The following is a 16,344-nucleotide window of genomic DNA, read 5'->3' on the forward strand; positions in this document are numbered from 1 at the left end:
TTCTTGTTCTAAGAAATGAAGGCTATTCCATGCGAGAAATTGTCAAGAAACTGAAGATCTCGTACAATGCGGTGTACTACTCACAGAAGAGCGCAAACTGTCTCTAACCAGAATAGAAAGAGTGGGAGGCCCCGGTGCACAACTGAGCAAGAGGACAAGTACATTAGAGTTTCTAGTTTGAGAAAGTTCATTAAATAGTACCCGTAAAACACCAGTCTCAATGTCAACAGTGAAGAGGTGACTCCAGGATGCTGGCCTTCTAGGCAGAGTTCTTCTGTCCAGTGTGTGTGTGTTCTTTTTCCCGTCTTTTCTTTGGCCAGTCTGAGATATGGCTTTTTCTTTGCAACTCTGCCTAGAAGACCAGCATCCCGAAGTCGCCTCTTCACTGTTGGCGTTGAGACTGCTGTTTTGCGGGTACTATTTAATGAAGCTGCCAGTTGAGGACTTGTGACGTGTCTGCTTCTCAAACTAGAGCCTATTGTACTTGTCCTCTTGCTCAGTTGTGCACCGGGGCCTCCCACTCTTTCTATTCTGGTTAGAGCCAGTTTGCGCTGTTCTGTGAATGGAGTTGTACACAGCGTTGTACGAGATCTTCAGTTTCTGGGCAATTTCTCGCATGGAATAGCCTTCATTTCTTAGAACAAGAATAGACTGACGAGTTTCAGAATAAAGTCTTAGTTACTGGCCATTTTGAGCCTGTAATTGAACCCACAAATGCTGATGCTCCAGATACTCAACCAGTCTAAAGGCAGCCAGTTGTATTGCTTCTTTAATCAGAACAACAGTTTTCAGCTGTGCTAACATACTAGAAAAATGGTTTGCTAATGATCAATTAGCTTTTTAAAATGATTAACTTGGATTAGCTTACACAAGGTGCCATTGGTACAGGATTGATGGTTGCTGATAATGGGCCTCTGTACACCTATGAAGATATTCCATTAAAAATCAGCCATTTCCAGTTAAAATAGTCATTTACAACAATAACAATGTCTACACTGTATTTCTGATCAATTTGATGTTATTTTAATTGACAAAAAAAATTGCCTTTCAAAAACAAGGACATTTCTAAGTGACCCAAAACTTCTGAACGGTAGTGTACCTACATGACAGTAAACCTACATGACAGTGTGACACCAAAGCAATATTGATGCACATTTGTTCATATAAATACTAATTTAACTAGTCCTGATCAGTTGTCACTCATCCTGATTTGATTTCCCCCACTAGCATTGTAAATCGTGGATAGTTGTATGATATAAACATAAAAAAAAAAAAAAAATAGTACTAACTACAGTATTACATATTAACGTTAACATAGCTCAAATTAACATTAACATTTTTGACATTTAATAGCTAGTATGTAGATGAAATGGCCTTGTTTATGCATTGTTCTAGACAAGTTTGAATCCACAGACAATTATTTTGTTATGTAATGTTACAGATAGATATAGCTGCTTTGTGTTTTCTTTGCATTACCAACACTTAGGGCAGGTTTCCTGGACACAGATTAACCCTAGTCCTAGACTAAAAAGCATGTTCAATGGAAATTCGCCATTGAAATTGCCTATGCTGTGATCTGGAAACTGGTCCATAATGTTCTGTTTTACCAGTTAGAATCTGAACCCAGGGTACAGAAGCCAGCTATGGGGATACCCACCCAGCAACACTGGAGCTATGTCATTGTGCCAAATATTTTATTATTACCATGGACCATTTAGAGGTTAGGTTATATTTTGTAGATGAACTCATTCAATATACACAGAGTATACCAAACATTAGGAACACCTTCCTAATATTGAGTTGCGCAAGTCCTTCTTTAACCTGTCTCCTTCCCTTCATCTACACTGATTGAAGTAGATTTAACAAGTGACATCAATAAGGTTTCACCAGCTTTCACCTGGATTCACCTGGTCATTCAATGTCATGGAAACAGGTGTTCATAATGTGTTGTATACTCATGAGTTCATATTTTATTCATTATTTTATGAAAGGCCAAATTGTTTTTAAAAATATATTTTGTCATTAAGTTACATTCCACAATGTTATATTGTAATTAGCTAATCAATTTCTTTTTCTAAGATGTCAAAGCATGTCTGCAGTCTCTTCATATTTCAGAGTAGGCCTGCATTGATCAGTAGATGAATAAACACATTTCAAATTCAGATGTGTGTTTTGCAAAACCATAGGCCTACATGTCCAGTACAGAGGATGGTTTCATTGGGTAGAATAGAACAGAATTATAGAACAGAACACTATCTATTTTAGTCAATTCCCAGATTGCCTAGTAGGCTGCCGTTTAGGCCATATGCGATTTAAGAATTAGGCCTAGTCGAAAGCTTAATTTTGTCACATCCTATTCGTTTTCATATTTTAAGTTATGAAGAGTTTCACGTTTCAGCCCGAGTGAAATGTGAGCCTGGATCACAAGACGATGTCTGATTGGCTGTGGGATGGCTAACTCCATTTTGGAAACAGCTGTTTGAAGACCTACCCTTCCCTCATTGTTTCGGGAGGTTGCCAGATAAACATTACTGTTTATGAGAGTTCATCGCTGTAAGATTTACATTACGTGTTGCAAAAGGGCCCGGAAACTGAATTGGTGTTTGATCCGATTGTATCAAGTGGATAATTAAGGCTATCGAATCAAGGTTAGTCATTTGTCTTTTTGTTACACTATAACAATATGTGAAAACGACTGTTGCCGCGCAACGTCGGCGGATGCACATTTGGTTACGAGGAATTTGCTCTGATTGATGCAGGTCGTGTGTTCGTCAAACTTGCCAACATTAGGCACGTTTTATTTTGTTCTTTGCTCAGTGGAATGCCTATCTATACTTGAACAATGTAGGTGGTCTCGTCTGTTGGAATATAGGCTACTGCCTATTCTCTATTCTGGGCGATTTTGAATGTGAAATTGGGACAAATTGGGCAACTCCAATATTTTAACATTATCTTCCACGTTTTTATTCAACCTCTTTCAGTTTTGCGTATCAACAGATAGCCCTAGACAAGTTCAGCAGTTTACTGCTAATTATTTCACTTATCAGAACAAAAACTGATCTTGTGAAATAAATAGTCTAACTTAATTTCTTTTTTTATCACATTTTCTTATGAATTTTACAATGGTCTTGACAGAGGGATTTCAACAAATACCCTCTAACTTAATTGATGAAGGTCAGTAATTAAAGACCACCCCTCACCTGGTTGTCTAGGTCTTAATTGAAAGGAGAAACCAAAAACCTTCAGACACTAGGCCCAGTATGGAATGAGTTCGACACCCCTGGTGTAAATGATGGAGATGGTGCCTATTGATCCTGTAGAGTAGGTGTTCCAGGACAACTGGATGGATTTTCCCCCCCCCCAATTAGGTGCCAGACCTACTGAGCTAATTTATCAGTTCAGTGATTGACTCAATTTATCACACCTGGTCTTCCAGTTTGGTTAAATCAGAAACATGACGTGCCTGCAGTACTACCCCTACTGTGTGTGTGTGTGTGTGTGTGTGTGTGTGTGGGGGTGGGGGGGCAGTGGGCCTGGGGTGTAGTCTATAGCAGTTGTTCCCCCAACTTTTTATAGTCCTGTACCCCCTTCAAACATTCAACCTTCAGCTGTGTACCAACTCACCAGGGTCAGCGCACTCTCAAATGTTGTTTATTGCCATCATTGTAAGCCTGCCACACACACACACACACACACACACACACACACACACACACACACACACACACACACACACACACTATACGATACATTTATTAAACATAAGAATGAGTGTGAGTTTGTGTCACAACCCGGCTCGTGGGAAGTGACAAAGAGATCTTAGAGGACCAGGGCACCAATAATAATCAATTTTTCTCTTTATTTTACCATCTTACATGTAAAACCTTATTCGTTAATTGAAAATTGTGAATAACTCACCAGAGGTTAATGAGAATGGTGTGCTAGAAAGGATGCACATAACTCCGCAATGTTGGGTTGTATTGGAGAGAGTCTTAAGTCATTTCCACACACAGTCTGCCTGTATTTAGTTTTCATGCTAGTGAGGGCCGAGAATCTACTCTCACATAGGTACGTGGTTGCAAAGGGCATCAGTGTCTTAACAGTGCAATTTGCCAAGGCAGGATACTCTGAGCGCAGGCCAATCCAGAAATCTGGCAGTGGCTTCTTATTAAATAAAATATTCACAGAACCGCTTGTTGCAATTTAGATGAGGTTCTCTTGTTCAGATATCGGTAAGTGGACTGGAGGCAGGGCATGAAAGGGATAACAAATCCAGTTGTTTGTTCCGTCCGTTTCGGGAAAGTACCTGTGTAACAGATGTATAATGTACTCTCCATGCGTTGTGTTTTCTCATAATAAATCACTTCGGCCAGTGGTCCCAGTTGAGCATCATTAATTTTTGCTGTTGTTAAATGGGAAACAGCACGTTAGTTGTGCAGGGCTTAACAGTGTTGATGGCTGTCGATGGCAAAATCTGTAGCATGAAGACAACTGTGTTAGCCGTGGCTTATGTGACCATGACATCGGTGTATGCTAGCTAACACAATTATTTACAGCAATCATATGCCAAAGCACATCCCAGAAAGCCCCTCAATCCCTAACAGGTACCATATACCCACACATGTATAAAATCAGTAACGTACAGCAAACTTATACACATTGTAAAATAGAAAACAGTATTCAGAACGTGACCTACCCCTTGCATCACATTTTCATACTGGGAAGACCTGACGTTCGCGATCTCCCCCTATCTGCAAGCGGGGCCAATCACAACACCCCTTATTGTCATCAGAGTTGAACTAACCAATAAGAATGCTTGAACATCAAATACACATTTCTTTAGAGGCAAGTGGAAACATAACCAACCCTGTTACACCTGCGCAATCGTGCACCCAGCTCACTCAGGTGCTTCACTATATCACATTTGACATTGTCCGTAAGCTTGAGTTCATTTGCACACACAGAATCATAGAACGATGGAAAGACCTGTGTGTTGTCCTTGTTAATACAGGCAGGAAAGAGCTCCAACTTCTTAATCATAGCCTCAAGTTTGTCCCGCAAACGTGTCAATAATTTCCCCCTTGATAACCAGCGTCAAAGCGTTACATGGTCGCTGCCCATGTTATTGCATAATGCAGAAGTTACACGAGAGTTCAGGGGCCTTGCTTTAACAAAGTTAACCATTTTCACTGTAGTATCCAAAACGTCTCAAGCTGTCAGGCATTTGCTTGGCAGCAATAGCCTCTCAGCGGATGCTGCAGTGTACCCAAGTGGCGTCGGGAGCAACTGCCTGCAGGCACATTACCACTCCACTATGTCTCCCTGCCATGGCTTTTGCGTAATCAGTACAGATACCAACACATCTTAACCACCAAAGTCTTTTTGATGTCACAAAGCTGTCCATCCAGTACTTTATCCTCTCCTGCTGTCCTGGATTCCAGTGGTTGGCAAAAGAGGATGTCTTCCTTAATTGACCCCCCCCCATAAACGTAACAGACATATACCAGGAGCCTTGCCAGGCCCGCCACGTTTGTTGACTCATCCAGCTGTAACGCATAGAATTCACTGGCTTGTATGCGAAGCAGTAATTGTTTCAAAACATCTCCTGCCATGTCACTGATGCGTTGTGGGACAGTGTTGTTTGAGGAAGGCATTGTCTGTATAGTTTTTTTGGCCTTTTCCCCCAGCATTGTCCCAGCCATATCTGCAGCAGCAGGAAGAATTAAGTCCTCCACAATAGTATCGGGCTTGCCTGTCCTAGCCACTAGGTAGCTCCCCATATAAGACACTTCTAGCCCCTTCTTATTAATGGTATCTGTTGCTTTTGTCTTACTACTCGAAAGTCGTCTTTATTCTCGTTCAAAAAACTCCCATGGCTTATTTTTCAAATTGTCATGTTTCGTTTCTAAATGTCTGCGCAAGAGTGAAGGTTTCCCGCGGAGAGTAATGGTTCATGTGATTGGATGTTAGTTATTTGACATTGTTGTTATTTTGCTGAACACTAGATGTCTTAATTACATTTTTGCCAGTGAAACGAGTCTACTCAGGGAGGGAAAAAAACAACCAAATGCCCCATTTGGAAAATAAATATTTTTAAAATATGAATCACATTTTTATTTGGCGTACCCCCGAAGACATTACGCTTACCCTACTTGTACCTCAGTTTGGAAATACCTGCTTTAGTGTAAACTGTAACTTAATTGAAAATTTGAGTTCAGGTAGTCTTCATCGGTTTGGTTTGGTTTCTAGTTTAAAAACCTCTCGACATGTTTCTGATGGTCCTGTAGGGATACTATGTGTGTTTTCGGGGTTTTGTTCAAGCCCAGCAGCACAAACACCTGATAAACAATACCATTAGCTGAATCAGTTGATATGAGCTTGCACATCAGCCTGTACACACCTGTAGGACCAGGGTCGAAAAACATTTACATTTGTTTTTATCATGCAGATAGTTATTTAAAGGTGCACTATGCAGAAATCGCTCTTTATTTATTTTATTTATTTATTTCACCTTTATTTAACCAGGTAGGCAAATTGAGAACACGTTCTCATTTACAATTGCGACCTGGCCAAGATAAAGCAAAGCAGTTCGACACATACAACAACACATAGTTACACATGGAGTAAAACAAACATACAGTCAATAATAGAGTGAAAAATAAGTCTATATACAATATGAGCAAGTGAGGTGAGATAAGGGAGGTGAAGGCAAACAAAATATATATATATAAATAAATAAAAATATAAAAAGGCCATGGTGGCGAAGTAAATACAATATAGCAAGTAAAAAAAACACTGGAATGGTTGGTTTGCAGTGGAAGAAGGTGCAAAGTAGAGATAGAAATAATGGGGTGCAAAGGAGCAAAATAAATAAATACAGTAGGTAAAGAGGTAGTTGTTTGGGCTAAATTATAGATGGGCTATGTACAGGTGCAGTAATCTATGAGCTGCTCTGACAGCTGGTGCTTAAAGCTAGTGAGGGAGATAAGTGTTTCCAGTTTCAGAGATTTTTGTAGTTCGTTCCAGTCATTGGCAGCAGAGAACTGGAAGGAGAGGCGGCCAAAGGAAGAATTGGTTTTGGGGGTGACCAGAGAGATATACCTGCTGGAGCGCGTGCTACGGGTGGGAGTTGCTATGGTGACCAGCGAGCTGAGATAAGGGGGGACTTTACCTAGCAGGGTCTTGTAGATGACCTGGAGCCAGTGGGTTTGGCGACGAGTGTGAAGCGAGGGCCAGCCAACGAGAGCGTACAGGTCGCAGTGGTGGGTAGTATATGGGGCTTTGGTGACAAAACGGATGGCACTGTGATAGACTGCATCCAATTTATTGAGTAGGGTTTTGGAGGCTATTTTGTAAATGACATCACCGAAGTTGAGGATTGGTAGGATGGTCAGTTTTACAAGGGTATGTTTGGCAGCATGAGTGAAGGATGCTTTGTTGCGGAATAGGAAGCCGATTCTAGATTTAACTTTGGATTGGAGATGCTTGATGTGAGTCTGGAAGGAGAGTTTACAGTCTAACCAGACACCTAGGTATTTGTAGTTGTCCACATATTCTAAGTCAGACCCGTCCAGAGTAGTGATGTTGGACAGGCGGGCAGGTGCAGGCAGCGATCGGTTGAAGAGCATGCATTTAGTTTTACTTGTATTTAAGAGCAATTGGAGGCCACGGAAGGAGAGTTGTATGGCATTGAAGCTCGCCTGGAGGGTTGTTAACACAGTGTCAAAAGAAGGGCCAGAAGTATACAGAATAGTGTCATCTGCGTAGAGGTGGATCAGAGACTCACCAGCAGCAAGAGCGACATCATTGATGTATACAGAGAAGAGAGTCGGTCCAAGAATTGAACCCTGTGGCACCCCCATAGAGACTGCCAGAGGTCCGGACAACAGACCCTCCGATTTGACACACTGAACTCGATCAGAGAAGTAGTTGGTGAACCAGGCGAGGCAATCATTAGAGAAACCAAGGCTGTCGAGTCTGCCGATGAGGATGTGGTGATTGACAGAGTCAAAAGCCTTGGCCAGGTCAATGAATATGGCTGCACAGTACTGTTTCCTATCGATAGCGGTTAAGATATCGTTTATGACCTTGAGCGTGGCTGAGGTGCACCCATGACCAGCTCTGAAACCAGATTGCATAGCGGAGAAGGTATGGTGGGATTCGAGATGGTCGGTAATCTGTTTGTTGACTTGGCTTTCGAAGACCTTAGAAAGGCAGGGTAGGATAGATATAGGTCTGTAGCTGTTTGGGTCAAGAGTGTCCCCCCCTTTGAAGAGGGGGATAACCGCAGCTGCTTTCCAATCTTTGGGAATCTCAGACGACACGAAAGAGAGGTTGAAAAGGCTGGTAATAGGGGTGGCAACAATTTCAGCAGATAGTTTTAGAAAGAAAGGGTCCAGATTATCTAGCCCGGCTGATTTGTAAGGGTCCAGATTTTGCAGCTCTTTCAGAACATCAGCTGACTGTATTTGGGAGAAAGAGAAATGGGGAAGGCGTGGGCGAGTAGCAGAGGGGAGGCCAGTGCTGTTGACCGGGGTAGGGGTAGCCAGGTGGAAAGCATGGCCAGCCGTAGAAAAATGCTTGTTGAAATTCTCAATTATAGTGGATTTGTCGGTGGTGACAGTGTTTCCTATCTTCAGTGCAGTTGGAAGCTGCAGTGTCCCAGAACTTTTTAGAGTTTGTGTTGCAGGAAGCAAATTTCTGCTTGAAAAAGCTAGCCTTGGCTTTTCTAACTGCCTGTGTATACTGGTTTCTAGCTTCCCTGAAAAGTTGCATATCACGGGGGCTGTTCGATGCTAATGCAGAACGCCATAGGATGTTTTTCTGTTGGTTAAGGGCAGTCAGGTCAGGAGAGAACCAAGGGCTATATCTGTTCCTGGTTCTAAATTTCTTGAATGGGGCATGCTTATTCAAGATGGTGAGGAAGGCATTTAAAAAAAATATCCAGGCATCCTCTACTGACGGGATGAGATCAATATCCTTCCAGGATACCTCGGCCAGGTCGATTAGAAAGGCCTGCTCGCTGAAGTGTTTCAGGGAGCGTTTGACAGTGATGAGTGGAGGTCGTTTGATCGCTGACCCATTACGGATACAGGCAATGAGGCAGTGATCGCTGAGATCTTGGTTGAAAACAGCAGAGGTGTATTTGGAGGGCAAGTTGGTTAGGATGATGTCTATGAGGGTACCCGTGTTTACGGAATTGGGGTGATATCTGCTAGGTTCATTGATAATTTGTGTGAGATTGAGGGCATCAAGCTTAGATTGTAGGATGGCTGGGGTGTTAAGCATGTTCCAATTTAGTTCGCCTAGCAGCACAAGCTCTGAAGATAGATGGGGGGCAATCAGTTCACATATGGTGTCCAGAGCACAGCTGGGGGCAGAGGGTGGTCTATAGCAGGCGGCAACAGTGAGAGACTTGTTTTTAGAGAGGTGGATTTTTAAAAGTAGAAGTTCAAATTGTTTGGGAACAGACCTGGACAGTAAAACAGAACTCTGCAGGCAATCCTTGCAGTACATTGCAACACCGCCCCCTTTGGCCGTTCTATCTTGTCTGAAAATCTTGTAGTTAGGGATGAAAATGTCAGAATTTTTGGTGGTCTTCCTAAGCCAGGATTCAGACACGGCTAAAACATCTGGGTTGGCAGAGTGTGCTAAAGCAGTGAACAAAACAAACTTAGGGAGGAGGCTTCTAATGTTAACATGCATGAAACCAAGGCTATTACGGTTACAGAAGTCATCAAAAGAGAGCGCCTGGGGAATAGGAGTGGAGCTAGGTACTGCAGGGCCTGGATTCACCTCTACATCACCAGAGGAACAGAGGAGGAGCAGGATAAGGGTACGGCTAAAAGCTATGAGAATTGGTCGTTTAGAACGTCTAGAACAGAGAGTAAAAGGAAGTTTCTGGGGGCGATAAAATAGCTTCAAGGAATAATGTACAGACAAAGGTATGGTAGGATGTGAATACAGTGGAGGTAAACCTAGGTAATGAGTGATGATGAGAGAGATATTGTCTCTAGAAACATCATTGAAGCCAGGTGATGTCATCGCATATGTGGGTGGTGGAACTGAGAGGTTGGATATATAGTGAGCAGGGCTAGAGGCTCTACAGTGAAATAAGCCAATAAACACTAACCAGAACAGCAATGGACAAGGCATATTTACATTAAGGAGAGGCATGCTTAATCGAGTGATCATAAGGGTCCAGTGAGTAGAGGTTGGTTGGGGTCACGGCGATCCAGACAGCTGGCCGGGTAGCTGGCTATCGGTAGCAAGATAACATAGGATGGAGGTCTGTTTTTTTAAAATATTTTTTAAATTTATTTTTTATTTTTTTGTCACCTCGTTCGTTTCCGTCGGTAGATTAGTGGGGTTCCGTGTGGTAGAGGGGATCGATTCAATTGGCAAAATAGATATAGTGACCCAAAAAAAAAAAGCCATTTCCTCTGCCATTTCCTGGCTGCTAAAATTCTAATAGTTCACCTAATTTCAGTTTGTGACAAAACAAGAAAGTAAAGTGTAGAGAATCATTGTACCATCTAAACCGCTGTGAGTTGTACTTTCAATAACCAAAAATATTGTATGTTCAGCTGTTTGAAGCTGGTGTACAACACTGAAACTAAATGACGGGGAAAAAAGACCAAAAAAGTTACATATTGCAGCTTCATGGATCAACAATAATGAGGTCATGTACTGTATATCTGCAGTGCAGCAGTGGCACTACCAGCCTCATTCTCCTCTTCCTCCAACTTTCCCTTTAGCTAATGGGTGTCTGCTGTTGTATTGATAGTGGCCAATAACATTATTAGGAATGGAAAAATGAAGATTGAATACAGTACTCTGGATGAGTGAGAAATGTATGTTTTGTTGGGTTGGGGATACGGGCCGGCTGTAAGGTTTAGTTGTGTATGGTTGTTTTATCATCTTGTAGTTATCACTTGCTTCCTTCAGGAAGTACATTCTTTTTGTGTCTGGTCCCAGATCTGGTTGGGCTATCTTGCCAACTCCTACTGATGTGTTGTGCCACTGACTCTACAGTTGTCATACTATTACATTTGTCATTTAGCAGATGCGCTTATCCAGAGCGACTTACAGGCGCAATTAGGGTTAAATGCCTTGCTCAAGGGCACATCAACAGATTTTTCACCTAGTCGGCATGGGGATTCAACCCAGCGACCATTGGCCAGCTACCTGCTGCCAATTAAGAGTATTCAGTAGGGATGCAAGATATATCGGTGAGCATATCAGAATCGGACAATATTAGCTAAAAATGCCAACATTGGCATCGGCCCGATATCTAGTTTAACGCCGATATGCAAAACCGATGTCAAAGCTGACGTGCATCCCTATATATCATAGGTAGATGACGTAATGACGCCATGAAAATACAGTGCTACACAGAACAAAAGCAGAAAAATACTAAGCGCACACTTCCAACAACTAGTTAAAGTCGCGCAGTCATTTGAAAGTAAGAACATTTCAGCGATACAACTCCAAGGCAAAACCCGTTAATGCCGAGATAATGGAATTTATTGCCCTTGACAATCAACCGTCCTCTGTTGTGGATGACGTTGGCTTTCGCCGACTGGTCAAGCCCCGGTACACACTATTTTTCAGATGTTGCCCTACCGGAGTTACAGTATTGTTGAAACATACATCTATGAGCTACATGTTATGGGCGTCACTGCTATTAGCTTCACGACTGACATTTGGACCAGCGATGTCAGCCACATGAGCATGCTGAGTCTGACCACGCAGTGGGTCGCTGAGGATTTCATATGGAGGAAAGCCGTATTGCATGCTCAAGAATGTGCTGGTTCTCATACCACTGCTGCCATTTCAGTGGCATTTGAGAATGTTTGAAACTTGGCAACATGAACACACTCTTAGCGCCATTCAAAAAACTGACTTGAGAAATAAGCTCATCAACTGTGTCTGCAGCAGATGTGATACCCTCTGTCATGGCATTGAAACGGCTGCTCAACAAAACTGCCAATACAGAGCGTGGGGTTAAATTTACAAAAGTACTTGAGGCTGTGAACAAGCGATTCGTGGCATTCTCTCTGAGCCTCTTTACAGTGTCGCTACTTTGAAGCAGACAAGAAACAGTGTTTACATCAAATGTTACATACACAGCTGGACAAGATGGAAACGGACACAGTGACAGTGCGTACCGAGGAAGAGAGGCCATGGACAGACAGAGTTGAAACTTGACACTGCTTGACATGTATAAGGAAATCCTGGTTGAGAATGAAATGACTGAACAAATTAACAATGTAACAGCACAGCAATGAAAAGTGAAAAAAGAAGAAGTTTTGATTGTTTTACTGGTAATGGGGAAATGTAAATGCCATCAAAATAACTTTTTTTTTTTTGTGTGTGTGTGACCTTTATTTAACTAGGCAAGTAATTTAAGAACAAATTCTTATTTACAATGACTGCCAGACCCAGACGGCGCTGGACCAATTGTGCGCCGCCCTATGCGACTCCCAATCACGGCCGGATGTGAGACAGCCTGGATTCAAACCAGGGACTGTAGTGACACCTCTTGCACTGAGATGCAGTGCCTTAGACCCCTGTGTGTGTGTGTGTTAACTAATTAACTGTACAAGAATGCTTAATAGGCCGCTAAAATTTTAAATATTGGATATCGGTATCGGCCAAAAATGTCATGTCAGTGCATCCCTAGTATTCAGGACTATCTTACACAATACAATATATGTTACTGGACGGAGAGAAGCGATCCAGAACTATAAGCATAGTGCCCACAGACCTCAGTCTAAAATGCGTAAAGCAATTGGTTGCTCTATATCAATCTCCGAACTATAGAAATATCCAGCATTTATGTGTACATTCATAACTATTAATGGGCATTATATTTTAGTCTTCTACTCCCTCTCTAATTATGGGAGATGTGTTTACACATTTGCAGGCTGAGTTTTTTGTCAGTAGTCGCCTACTCAGTACTCCACTGACCTCTAACCATGTTCCATGCTCTGTAGTTAGACTCGGCTATAAGACGTTTGTTTTTTAGCTCCATCCCTGGCTGGGAACCACCCTTTCTTTCTTGTGACTGTCAGGAAGAGAAGTAGTACTTATGCACAATTATATTATAGACACGCAGGCATACATACACACACACACACACACACACACACTCATCTATAGACCATAGATTTTTTATTAGTTTTGATCCGAATTAACTCCTTGTCTTTCATTTGTCGTGCACCATATGATTTTCATATTACCCTTCACTTTGGGTTTTTAGTAAATCAAGATGTTTATTGGTTTAGCAAAATAACAGTGTGGGCTTAGTCATTTAAGGACATGTAAAAGAATGAAGGATAAGTGGGTATGATTGAGTCCCTCTTAGAATAACGTTAATGATCAACGTTAATATCCCATTAACATGTGTGGGTAACCAACTAGCAACGCAGATTTAATTGCTCCATAATTTTAATTTGCTACATTCAGGGTTGGGGAGTAACAAGTGCATGTAATCAGTTACATGAAATCTGATTACAAAAAACAAACTAATCAGTTACGTTTAGGGTTGCAAAGGGTTGGAAACTATCTGTTAAATTTCCGTACATTTTCCATGGGAAGTTAAGACCGGGTATTTTGGGAATATTGCTAAAACTCATCAAAAAAGTTGGCTTATAACGGTGAACCTTTTTTTGCGGGATACACATAAGGCAATTCTAGGTCTTGTGGCATATTTTGGTTAAACTATCCCCAATTCAATGGAATTGTAACCCTCTGCATGCACAGTGCATTCTTCCATCACATGTACAGCTGATTCTCAAGATCTTGCACACTAATGAGATGCTGTTGATCCCACACTACTACACTGTCTGAACCAAGGACTACATGCTTTCTGGTAAGTTTTGATTACAATACTGGGTGGCGTGAATACATTTTATATGGCATAAATGCATGTATTTTTTATTTTGTTTTATTTTGTTTTACTAGTTAACTATTTATCTGTACATGAAATTGTATTAGTTTTTTTAAATTCATTTTTTTCTAATCTTTACAGGAAAATGCCACGGGCACTATCTGATGTGTGGAGACATTTCATTGCAGCTAATGTAGAAAGAAAAGCTGTGTGCATTTGCAAATACTGTGTCAAATCATATGTGAAGAATGCAACAAGGATGCAGATTCATCTGGCCAAGTGCATAAAGTTCCCACAGCGCTCACAACAAGCAACCTCTGACAAAAGTTCCTCTACTTCTATTCGAGGTGAAAATGATGAATCAGACACCTTATCGATAGCAACAGCTCATGGTCCTCCTGGAATCAGAAGTTTTTTTGACTCAATGGAGGAACGTAGTCATGGTCTTCCTGGAATCAGATGTTTTTTTGACTCGATGGAGGAACGTAGTCAGAGATGTGCTGATGAATGTCTTGCTCGAGCTGTGTCTGCAACTGGTTCACCTCTGATGCTCACAGGCAATGTGTATTGGAAGAGATTTCTGAATGTTCTTCACCCAGCATACACCCCTCCAACCAGACATGCTTTATCTACTCATTTGCTGGATGCAGAGTTCAACAGAGTTCAAGTGAAGGTCAAGCAAATCATAGAGAAAGCAGACTGTATTGCAATCATCTCTGATGGGTGGTTGAATGTTCGTGGGAATGGAATAATTAACTACATCTCCACCCCTCAACCAGTATTCTACAAGAGCACAGACACAAAGGACAACAGACACACTGGTCTCTACATTGCACATGAGCTGAAGGTGGTCATCAGTGACCTTGGACCACAGAAGGTATTTGCACTGGTGACAGACAATGCTGCGAACACGAAGGCTGCTTGGTCTAAAGTGGAGGAGTCCTACCCTCACAGCACACCCATTGGCTGTGCTGCTCATGCATTGAATTTGCTCTGCAAGGACATCATGGCACTGAAAACAATGGATCCTCTACAAGAGAGCCAAGGAAATGGTTAGGTATGTTAGGTAAGGATCATATATAGCAGCATAGCAGCAATCTACCTCACTGAGAAAAGTGAGAAGAATAAGATCACCACATTGAAGCTGCCCAGCAACACCTGTTGGGGTGGTGTTGCCTTCATGTTTGACAGTCTCCTGGAGGGGAAGGATTCTCCAAGAAATGGCCATATCACGGTCTGCTGATATGGACAGCCCCATCAAGAGTATCCTCCAGGGTGATGTATTTTGGGAGAGAGTGGTAAGCAACCTGAAACTCCTGAAAGCTATAGCATTAGCCATTGCACGGATTGAGGGAGACAATGCCATCCTGTCTGATGTTCAGACTCTGCTTGCAGATGTAAGAGAAGAAATCTGTACTGCCCTGCCCACTTCACTGTTGCTCCAAGCAGAGGAAATTGCAGTTCTGAAATGCATCAAAAAGCGTGAAGACTTCTGCCTGAAGCCCATCCACGCCGAGGCGTACATGTTGGACCCCAAGTATGCTGGTAAGAGCATCCTGTCTGGTGCAGAGATCAACAAGTCCTATGGTGGCATCACTACTGTGTCTCGCCACCTTGGCCTGGATGAGGGCAAGGTTCTTGGCAGTCTGGTGAAGTACACTTCCAAGTAAGGGCTTTGGGATGGAGATGAAGCATGCCAACATATCTCATCAGCCACCTGGTGGAAGGGACTTTGTGGTTCTGAGGATCTTTCCCCTGTTGACTCCATCAACCTCCAAATCCCACCAACATCAGCCACCTCAGAGCGCAACTGGTCCTTGTTTGGGAACACGCACACCAAAGCACGCAATTGGTGGCCATCCGGGCAAATTTTAGGCTTTTTGAGCCTGACAACGAGCCATCCTCAAGGTTGGAAAGTGACAGTGAAGATGAGGCCTCAGAGTGATGTTCAAGAGGTGGACATTGAGAAGGTCCAGTGAGAAGACATGGAAGCCTTAGAGAAAGACAACCAAAGCTTTAGTTTCAAGACTTTAGTTTCTATCATTTTACAGATGTATGTTGAAAACGTTTTTAGGAGATGCGATGGATCATTCAATATTCCCTTTTGTTGTTCAGTGAAATCATTCCATGTGAAGAGTCAACTCATTTAATTAAAGTTCAATTTGTAACTAAATTGTTTTTATTTCTATTGGAAGGATTTAATCATTTGCAATTGTCTACTTATGATAAGGTAAAAGGTTTATGATTCTGTCTCCATTTGATATGGTAAATATATCCAATGCAAAAAACATCTACATTTAAATGGTATTAATTTGCATATATTCCCGTTAATTCCCACGGAAAGTTTCCACCTCTGAATATTCCCCAAAATGTGCAACCCTAGTTACGTTACCAGAAGAAATATTGTCATCAGATGCTTTTGAAAAACTAAATTACTTATTAGATTACTT

General features: G+C 42.0%; 1 protein-coding gene across 1 annotated transcript in view; it reads left to right on the forward strand.

The window, feature by feature from the left end:
- The first annotated feature begins 2,404 nt into the window (after positions 1 to 2,404).
- Positions 2,405 to 16,344, forward strand: part of LOC129829751 (cAMP-dependent protein kinase inhibitor gamma-like) — a 37,611-nt gene continuing 23,671 nt past the window's right edge. Inside the window, exon 1 of the mRNA XM_055891643.1 lies at positions 2,405 to 2,648. The gene's annotated coding sequence lies outside the window, so the exon portion shown is untranslated. The remainder of the gene's footprint in view (positions 2,649 to 16,344) is intronic.

The sequence above is a fragment of the Salvelinus fontinalis genome, chromosome 31, assembly GCF_029448725.1.
Source record: "Salvelinus fontinalis isolate EN_2023a chromosome 31, ASM2944872v1, whole genome shotgun sequence".
Lineage (NCBI taxonomy): Eukaryota > Metazoa > Chordata > Actinopteri > Salmoniformes > Salmonidae > Salvelinus > Salvelinus fontinalis.